At 40.8% G+C, this 10,813-nt stretch overlaps 1 protein-coding gene across 9 annotated transcripts in view; it reads left to right on the top strand.

Annotated features, from left to right (window-relative positions):
• The window catches only part of LOC122982487 (nucleolar protein 4-like), a 189,760-nt gene that overhangs the window by 68,390 nt on the left and 110,557 nt on the right, over positions 1-10,813 (top strand). Inside the window, exon 1 of one of the 9 annotated variants that reach the window (XM_044351816.1) lies at positions 8,185-8,391. The exons of the other annotated variants lie outside the window; for them this stretch is intronic. The gene's annotated coding sequence lies outside the window, so the exon portion shown is untranslated. Of the gene's footprint in view, positions 1-8,184; positions 8,392-10,813 lie in introns of those variants that run through there. 9 annotated transcript variants of the gene reach the window in all.

Here is a 10,813-nt window from a genome sequence, read left to right as displayed (position 1 = left end):
ATGTTCAAGACAACAAGATACGATTTGTGCATCATGAATATTATTGGCTGTCAAACATCACATCAGAATAAAAAGAAGTAGAAGAGATTCACTACATTAATTAGATTAATAAGAATAATTTTTCTCCCAGTTGTATTTCTAACCTTAAATGACAAAGTACATTTTTTTGGCCGATGTTTATTTAAGAGAATTTTAAAAATCCAATAAAAATACACATAAACACAAAACATAAATATTTTAATAAGGATTCCTTAAATAGTTTTTTCTTTTTTAAACGTCTATAATCAATATGTTTTATATTAATATATGATCTGTCAGTGTGTAATGTTGTGCCTCGTATCGATGAACCTACAGAGAATTATCAGAGACTCCGGAGCTCCTCTCTGCTTTATGGAGCTTTATAGTGACTTTCAGCTCATTGTTTATCTGTTGTTTAGCAACTTTACTGTTTTGGTTCACTTTCAAGGCTCTCATAGCGTCGTTTTGGGCCGCAGCAGGCAGCTGTTTTCAGAGAAAAAGCTCTAAAAATCCACTGTACACTACCTGCTCAGCACCAAACTGTCTAGCTGGTGAACATAGTGGAGCATTTAGCAGCTAAAGAGTCAGACATTTCCCTCAGGAGTCGGTAGAGAGCAAAAACAGCTAAAAGAGAGTGAATATTGGACAGAAACACGACTCCAGATGAATGATAATGTTGCTCCGTAACTGCTGCATGTGGAAATAAGTTCAACATATCAACTTAAAAGCTGATGATACGTCAGTGTTGTGTTCACTAGTTGTCTCCGCTGCCCCCAAGTGGACAAAAAATCAATTAATGCAGGTTTAAAAAAATTGGGAACAACATATTTAATGAGCTAAACATTTTAAAATTCAGTCAGTTCTCTCTGGTGGACAAACTATCTAACGGAGACACTGTTGAACACATATTTGTCATTTCTGTGCTGACATTTCTTGTTTGATATTTATATGTCTAGCTCTGTTAGAAAGAGCTCTATAAGAGCTGCTGACTTCTTTTGGAAGTCAACGTATGAAAAGCTGCAGAACTTTTGGTGCTGCGTTCACCTGCCCACCTCCACCTCCACCTCCACCCAAACACTCACATCTGATATATATTTGTCAGAGCAGACTGTCTTTTCAATCCTTTAGTAGTTTTAGCAGACAGTATAGAATGTGTACATGCATTTGTGTGTGTGTGTGTGTGTGTGTGTGTGTGTGTGTGGCACGATGAGACAGTGCTGCAGAAAGATTATAGTGTTAGGCCCAAAGGAGTAAAAAGTACATACAGGAATAGAGGAGCAATGACTCACTCACCTATAGAAATAACACAGGACATGAGGGAGCATTAGGTGCAGTGTGTGTGTGTGTGTGTGTGTGTGTGTGTGTGTGTGTGTGTGTGTGTGTGTGTTAGGGGGAAGCAGACAGAGTGCAGGATAGTTGAATAGCATTCTGTGAAAGAAAGAAGGTCAGAGTCTTTTGTCTGGCTTGTTTTTTATGAGGTAGAGAGAGAGTGAGCGAGAAGGGATAAGGGATAAAGAGAAGGAAGAGAGAAAGAGAGAGAGAGACGGACGGGCATCTGTACTTTTACCCGAGAGAGAAAACGAGTCACAGGAAGACAGAAAGGAAGACGAGAGAGAAAGATGTACTGCATATTTGTGATGTGTGAATCCTCCACCGGCTCCATTAGCACTCATCCCAAGCCTCCGTTCATCTGCCCATCCCTTTATCTTTCCCTCCATCCGCCCCCCGTCCCAATTCAATAAGAGGAGGAAATTACCCAGGATGCTTCCTGGCAGAGAGGGAGGGGGGGGGGGGGGGGGGTGCAGAGGGGCTGCTGCTGCTGCAGACAATGTAGAAATGGGTGAGGAGTGAGAGGAGAGGAGACAAGAGGGGGAAAGGAGGAGGTGGTGGTGGGGGGGGAGGATGGAGAGATGGCAGGGCGGTGGCTCTGTCTGGCTGAGGAGAGGAGAGAGGAAGAGGAGAGGGGGGGGTGAAAATGAGGATGGGAGTTGGTAGATGTGCTCGGCCCGGGTGAAAATAAAAAAAATGAGAAAATTGGTAGGTGACTGTGGGATGTGGGAGAGGGAGGGGGTGGTGGATGGGGGGAGGGGGTTTGGGAGGTGACTGAGGGAGGTTGGGGGGGAGGGGGGAGGAGGTGGAGGGTATCAGAGAAGGAATTAAAAAAGGAGAATGAGGTGGTTCATTATCGTTTATAGTCTCCCCCTTCTCCTTCCCTCTGCCATTATTTCAGCTACCTCCAGAGGAAAGACATTTCATTATTTTTGGGAGGAGGGGTGTGTGTGTGTGTGTGTGTGTGTGTGTGTGTGTGTGTGTGTGTGTGTGTGTGCATGCAGAGGGGAGATAGGTTGGGGGGTTGGTCTATTATAATTACTAAAAGACTGTTGAGAAGACAGCAGAGAGAGAAAAAATCATACATGTGGAGATAAAAGGTCGGTCGTGACTGGACCGAGACCTTTTGTCCACAGTTTGTAGGCTGAAACATAAAACTACAGGAAAAATGATCAATTCTCTCCATATGTACCATGAATAATAATAAGAATGACGTCTAAACTTCATCAAAACATCAAACATCTGAAGTCAGGATGGCAGCATTCCTTAACAATATCAAAGCCTCAAAATACCAACAAATCCACAAGGTTGATGGTTGTCATAGCAATCTGTGAAATATGATGGTTACTGGTGTCCCAACTGTATGTTTGAGCCAGATGAACTCTTATAACCTTATTCTAAACCAGAGAGCTCACGATGCACCGAATCAATTCAATGCGTCTACTCCATGATTTGCAAAACGAGGTCTGTGTTTCTCTCTCTCTCTCTCTCTCTCTCTCTCTCTTCTGCATTTGAGACAGAAAGAGCAAAGAGCCTGTTTTTTATGCACTTTTTCAATTTGTGCATAAAAAAAAAATCCGAGTGGTGATGCCAGAAACAATAATAATAATAAAATACCCTGAAATATTGCAGAAGAGTTTTTACACTCGGCTGAGGTGGAAAAGTTGTATCGATATAAACAAAATATGACAAAGTTCAGTGAAAACAGACTTAATGAATAAATGGTGACGTACATGAAGCAAACAGTACGACTTAAACATCACTCAAACTCTCACTGAAGAGATGAAAACATCAGATCTGTGTGGAACGATGAAGACACTGTAATGTTCCTTAAATTAATACAAGAAATAAACAGAAATGTCATATTTCCATCACGTTTTCCATCATTTTAGCTTTGACTGTTGCTCTTTTAATGATGTCATCTTGTTGTGTCTTCTTCTTCTGCAGTGCTTTAATGGCACCGACTGGAGAATTAGCACCATTAACTGTTTATCTCCTAATATTCACATGACAATAGTGGATGGAAATGTGCATTCATGTGCATTTTCTTTTGCAAATTTTCTGGAAGTTTCAGTTAAAATTAGTTTTTTATTTGGATAGAAACTTGATGTGAGAGATGAAGAGGAACCTGTTAACAGGAATTACTTTCATATTGGATGAAGCACACAGTGTTTGTCCAATAACAACATTCAGTGCCAAACAGACACCAGTTTGTCTCTTACAGTTATATTAATTCTTCTTTTTGTTCTATCAACTGCGGCGTACCTCAAGGATCAGTCCTTGGGCCACTGTTATTTTTAATTTATATTAATAATTTACGTTATATTTCATAATTAAACTTCATTCTTTATCTTTTATCAGCACTATATCTAATAACACACCTATCTAACTATTCAAAATGTGTAACAGTCAGTCTCAGGACATTTTATCTATTTTTTTTTACAAGGTTTCTAAATGACTAATAAGTGTTGTAGTTGCCTAATCTTAACCACGTCTCATGAGCAGTTTATTTGCCATAACCATAATCTTTCTCTAACTGTATCCATACAATAGTGTTGTATAAAAGTGAGAATGTTAACAAAATGTTATCATTGTCATATATACTGTACAGTAAATATCCTTTTACTTCTTCTTCTCAATTTTTATGGTAAAAAAATCCAGCTGAATGTTCTCCGGCTCTGCTGCTTTTATCTGAAATCCTCATTTGTCTCCAAACCTTAAAGTCGACCTTCTAAGAACTAACAACTGCCTGCAGGTGCAGTGAAGCTACAGCTTCATCTATAAAGGTCTCATGATGAATTCTGAGCACTGACTGTACTCTTCATATATAAAACAAGAATTTAAACATACTGTAACATCTTCTAAAGGTTTCCACAGACTCGTCACAGCACGTAGGTGTTGATCAAAGGTCCAATTAGTAAACTGAAGAAGACAAACGCTAAGGGCAAGTGAAACCGTGTATACTGTATGTAGTCTTACAGAAACATATTACCAGGCGGCTCCAGAGTGGATAAATATTGGTCTAAATTACAGTAGCCTGGAATCGTTTCCAGCGTGGCAGCAAGATGGATTATTTTGGCCCGAAAAACAGCGAGTCAAGCCAACTCAAGTCAGAATTAATTTCATTTTTATCAGGCATTTTACTGAGGTTTGATTTGTATGTGTGTGTGTGTGTGTGTGTGTGTGTGTGTGTGTGTGTGTTTAACAAGCAGCCAGCCTACAGTTTGGAGGTATTTACTGACCATCAACAGCTAGCTTAACGTTAGCCACAGTGACTGCATGAAATCCTTGTTCTCACAGCTTCCAACTAAACCAGGTGATTTCTGAACGCAGCTTTAACAGTATGTGATGTTTGCAGCTAAGATGCACATCTTTCATGTCCAGGAGCTCATTCCAAAAAAATTGCCAATACTTTCTGTTTCCCAAGGACTCACAACACTATAGATAAAAAAAGTATTTCCTTATTACATTTAGAAAGAGTACGGAGCCCCCCTGGGGTCAGCTGAGAGAAAGAAAGAGATCCATGTGTAAATCTGTGCTCTCGGTTTATAAATCCGTGTGCACGGTTTATAAACTGTGCTCTTGGATTCATAATCCATGCCAAAGGATAATTTGAAGCCTGACAAGACGGATTCTCGTGTGATCTCGTGAATCCAGCTGCTTTTCAAGGTAACAGATTTACACGTGGGTCTTTTTCTTTCTCTCAGCTGACCTCAGGGGGGCTCCGTAAAGCCGTCAAACTGACTCAGTCGGTTTGTGTCATTGAATAAATAGTCTTTGTCCCTCTTACGGATGTGACTACAACACCAGAGTTAGTGTGCATCTCCAGGCCAGACACTATAAAATATGTATAGTATATATATATATATTTAATAGTTTCTCTACACCTCCAGCCCCCACATCAGGTACCACACCAGACCAAACTGATATAAACCCTCCATCAAACCACCACTATGATGCCAAACTGTCAAGCTAACAGAGCTTTACTGGAATTAGGAATTAATTACTGAAGTCCAAATTGTCATCCCTTACACTACTCATTACTGAATAACTGGTACAGGTACTGGAGCCTGTAGTTCCACGTATGTTGTACAATAACCACTTAATTTGACTGTTTTACCAACCAGCTAATTGAAGAGCAGTATTAGACCTCTAGATCTTTCCAAGCTTGTTGAGTAAAGTGTTATATAATTAGTATCTTTCAGTCATTTCCCAGCCTGACATCATCAAATCTTCTGAGAATAATGATATCATCCCATAAAAATAACACAAACAATCTAAAAAAAAATCTTAAGCACATCTGGTGCTTTTAGCTGATAGATCAAACATAAAGTGCCGGTCAGTCTCTTCTTCCTCCTCTCTGCTCGGAGCCCTTCACCGTGGGGTTTTTGCACAAGGGGCATGACCTTTATCACATCTTATCCTCTCACCATCTGCCCCGTCTCTCTCTCCTGTGTATACTGTCCAATAAAGTAGAGATGCCATGGAAACAGCCCTGCAAGAAAAAATCCCCCCGGATGCTCCGTAAGTGCACAACATAGTGTATATATGAAGGAAAGTGAAAGCAGAAGCACGGTGTCACAGCCGTCCAGTGTCCCCCTCACAGCTTTATTTCCTCTGAAGCAGCCCGGGTGAGAGTACAGTTCACCGCGAGAGAGAATTAAATCTTCCCCTTGAAACCGGATTTAGACAATGAGAATAAAACTGCACCGAAGCCAAAACACATTTAATCCTGCTGAGGGGAAGGGAAGCCAAGTGAAACTTTCACTTTAATTTGAAAGAAAAGGTATAAATCTCCCTGTGAACCAGCACCTGTGACACATCAGTATTAATGCTGATAGATTGACAGTATTCAGTGTTTTTTTTTCTTCTGTGGCACAGGAAGTGATAAGCATCCTTATCAACACACACACACTGCTCTGCAATTCCCTCAGCATTTGGTCCTATGCATGGGCACGCATGGCTAATTACACCGCAGTTTCACTCTCCGCCTATAGGTGGCAGGTTTGTCATGTAAATGTGTGAGAAGGAACATGCTGCTTTCTCACACACACACACATGCACACACACACACACACACAGCAGCAGCTTCATCAGTATGTATAGAGGTTGGTGTGTATTTAAACATTTGTATATGTGTGATCCAGTGTAAATGTCAGAGTGCTAAAGAAATGAAACCTCAACGTAGTGAAACATCCTGTCTGCTGCATGAAGTGTCTTTGTGTTTGTCCAAGAAATATATTAATACGGTATCTCCAGCACCATCCTGCAGCCAGAAAGTCATTTTTTAATATAGTGTGTGTATATTTAAGATGCACTGAGAGGATTATTCTCATCAGAAATCACAGCTGCAGTCTGTTTTAGGAGCTGGTATTGTTTTTTTTAATTAAGTGCAGTTATGTTAACTTTTGTACTTTCAGGATTTATTATTATCCTTGCAAATGATTAATTCTTCTGCCTAATATTTATATGAATGAATGAATGAATCTTTTGTGTGGCAAGTTAATGTTTGCAAAAAAAGTTTCTCCTCCTGACGTCTGTCATCCGATGCGTCTCCTCTGTGTTTCTTTTATTGGTCGTTCAGGTTGAAATGGGAACGGATCATAAATGGGTTTATGTAGAGGCCTTGAGTTCATATATGAAGGTCGTATCGATGTCCGTTTATCCCGACACAACAAAAACGTCACATTAATATTTGTGGCAATGTGTTTCTGTCTCTATATCATCTATATTATGTTCTGTTGCTTTGATTCATTTTCTCCAAAGCTGTTATATGTTTGACAAATGTTTTTGTGCTCTTTGTTATTGAAATCGTGGTCGAGGAAAGTAGAACTGTGACCTGCTGATGTGTCTGTACAAGTGGAAATTATCTTGAGGGAGATGTATCATGCTTTTTGTGTGATTTTCTGTTATTTATGTTAAACATGGTCAAAGTTGCAAAACATGAGATGAACATATGTAAAAATGCGGCCTGAAAGTCAAAATCCAGGGCTTCAGCCTGCTCTGAACACTTTGCTTGTTTGTTTGTTTGTTACTTCTACTTCCTCCTCGTACTGACGTCTGATCGTTTGTTGTTGCTAGGGTTGGTTGCATCGTCCGCTCGCATATTTCAGATCATGTTTTGACTTAAACCTGTACGCATGTATTAGAGAAGTTGACATTTCAAGTAAAGAACAAGAAAAAGTAGTGAACTCCTGCTACTATAGTTTGTGTCATGGTTTGTTGATGTTTCGGGAAGTCGAATGTGATGCAGCTTCCGGAAACTAACCAATCAGAGCAGAGGTGGCTCATCAGGAGGCGGGCCTTAAAGAGACAGCAGCTAAAACAGCCTGTTTGAGACAGAGGCTGAACTGAGGGGCTGAATAAAGAGCCAGTAGAAGATAAATAAAAAGTCTTTTGAACTATAAATCATGCAAAGATATTCCAACAGAGCCCCAGAATATATAAATACCCCCCCCCCCCCCCCCCTTTAAAGTCTCAAGAAAGTGGAATTAGAGATTTATTTTAATTACCAAAATGAAGCGTTTGAATTTGGATTATCCTGCTATTGTGGGTAACAATGAAATCTGCTCTGAGCTCCGATGGCAGATGATAAAGGCGAGAGGAGGACTGATGGATAAAAGATGATGGGAAGGAATCAGGTATTGGATCTCCATTTCAGTTTTTAAATGGATTTAGTCAGTAGTGGCAGACTACAGTATACTCTCTCTCTCTCTCTCTCTCTCTCTCTCTCTCTCTCTCTGTCTCTCTCTCTCTCTCTCTCTCTCTCTCTCTCTCTGGCTGTGATGTAAGCAGCCGTGGCCCCGCCCCCTCCCGGTTGCCACAGAGAGTCTTGAGGGTCCTGCTGTGTGCTCTCACTCCCTCCCTGTATACAGCAGGATATATTGTCCATTCAAAACAAACAATAAGAATTAAAAAAAAAAACAAAAAAAAACTGGAGGCGAATGAACAAACAATTCAACCAAACAACGACAACAAGAACATCAGACTGTGGAAACGCGGGTGGCGGTCGACATTCATGTTTGTAATCTTGAAGAAGTGAAGGTAAGAAGGCGTTTTCTGCTATGTTTTATTTATTTATTTATTTATTATTTCTCGGGAGTGTTTTCCTTTGCTCCTTTCAGTATATATATTTCTCTTCCTACCTTCCCTGCATGCCGGTGACTGACAGAGAGAGAGAGGCGAGCAGCCTGCAGAGCCTCTGCGGTCTCCTCACACCGCTGCTGCTGCTGCTACTGGACGCTCTATTGACAGGCGCTCTCTGATCGATAATCGATGCGAACTTATTCGCGAGCGAAATAACAAGAATAAGACGCAGATATATATTTTTTTCGCCAGCGGTAACATACTTTTGGATCAGCGTCAGTGAGCGTCTTAGTTAAGTTGTATTACGTTGTTGACATTGCTCAGCTCTCGTGCAGGCTGTTATTGGCTGGGAAGCTGCAGCTCGTTAAAGACAAACCTGCTCCCCACATTAGTGCCGTGTGTCGGTCATTGTGTGTCTCTCTCTCCTCCTCCTCCTCCTCCTCCTCCTCTTCCTCGTCCTCCTCCTGCTGCAGGCCGCTCCGTCCTGCGACAAGTATATGCTTATGATTATTATTCATCTCTCCGTGTTGCTGCTGGTGTAATGCAGAGTGCAGTAGGCCAGTGTGCTTCTGACAGACGCACATTGTTCTGTTGCTGCCCGGTGTGTGTGTGTGTGTGTGCGCGCGCGTGCTTGAGTGATGCGAACATGCGCGTGTGTTTACGTCTATTCGTATGTGTGTGTGTGTGTGTGTGTGTGTGTGTGTGTGTGTGTGTGTGTGTGGGCGGGCGGGTGGGTGATGCGGAATGACCAAGCACCCGCACACAGTGAGGAACAATCGGTGGCGCGTGCCAAGCATTGAAACAGTGGCCTCTCATTTGAATGGACCATTATGAGGCGTGGTGGTGGTGGTGGAGGGTAGTGGATCAGGAGGAACAATGTCTAGCTATCTATGAATATATTTTAAACAAAACAAACTGCATCTATCCTTCACTAAAGATATTCTTGAGTACAGAATATTATAAAATGTAATTTCCTTTACTAATCACATTTAATCCAAAAATCTGTTTCTGTTGTTTCGCCTCCAGCAGTGAATGAAGTCTGGCTGATGGTTCTTCTAAAAATCTTTTTGTTAAAGGATAAGTTTGGTGATTTTTCTATATATTTCTTATTGTCAACAAATCTCATGTGCAGAGCCAAACCAACAAACTACCAATGATTTTGAAGTATTATGTGTGTATCCAAAGTCTGATATATCTTATTCCTCTGTACCGTAGACCTTCGTTATTGTCTAAAAACTATTAAAAACATATCAGTGAGCCACACCGCTGCACTGGGTGACATGTTCCTCCATTATGAAGATTATAGTCAGGTTAGTTTGTTTAGAAATCTCTCCAAAGACTAATAACATATTAAAAAAATCACAGTTTTCAGTCTCTGGAGAGTAGTTCTGTGTAAGCCGGACGCTACTGAGCATGTGCGGTGCTCCATATCACGACCTCTTGACTTTGAAATACATTGTAAATTTCTCAAAAGAACTTCAGTACAAAGTCAAGAGGTCGTGATATGTAGTACACAGAACTACTCTCTGGAGAATGAAAACGTGATCGCTGTTATTAGTGTTTGGAGCCGTTTCTAAACAAACTAACATGACTAAACTTCTTCATGATGAAGGAACGTGTCACCCAGTGCAGCGATGTGACTCACTGACGTGTTTTTAATCGTTTTTGGAGCAACAACGGAGGTCTACAACAACAAGAAAAATATAAATAATCGCTAGCCATACCTGTAGGAGCCATTTATGTTGATTGTTGGCATGTCATTTGTTTAGTTATAACTTGCAGCATTATTTTGGACACTGGGTGGCGGTCATGAGATGCACAGGGTTGTATATTTAGGGGCATAGGTGACAGGAAACGGAAGGCACAGGCAGGTGGAGCACATACAGTTCTTACTTAGGTGTAATGGCAATTTTCATTTTTTGATGTCCTTTCTTTTCCTGTTTTTCCAGTTTGCCATTACTACACAGGTAGGTTAAGTTAGGAGTGATCTTACGCAGATTCAAGAACAGACGCACACTACAGCTGGCAGTATAGAAACCCGGTATGTTCATGACATGTACAAAGACTTCAATAAAACAACCAACTAAACGGCAGCCAACGGACTGGAAAATCTGTTCTTGAATCTGCGTAAGATTACACAGCATCTAGACCAGATATAATATACTTCATGGGACTATAATTGTGAAATCAGCATAATCATATTTTTTCTAGTATTATTCATTAACATTGACACCCTACTGATAAAGAAAGAGCCGGCATGCGTCTTTGTGTTTGTATAGTTGTTCATTGGGTTTTGAACAGTTTTCATGGGCCCCAGCAGTGTTAAAAGCACCAGAAATGATTAGATTTAATGAGAAAGCAGCAGCATGGGACTCACTCT

Source organism: Thunnus albacares, chromosome 5 (assembly GCF_914725855.1).
Source record: "Thunnus albacares chromosome 5, fThuAlb1.1, whole genome shotgun sequence".
Lineage (NCBI taxonomy): Eukaryota > Metazoa > Chordata > Actinopteri > Scombriformes > Scombridae > Thunnus > Thunnus albacares.
The sequence above is the reverse complement of the archived record's forward strand: the minus strand, read 5'-3'. Positions and strand labels throughout refer to the sequence as shown.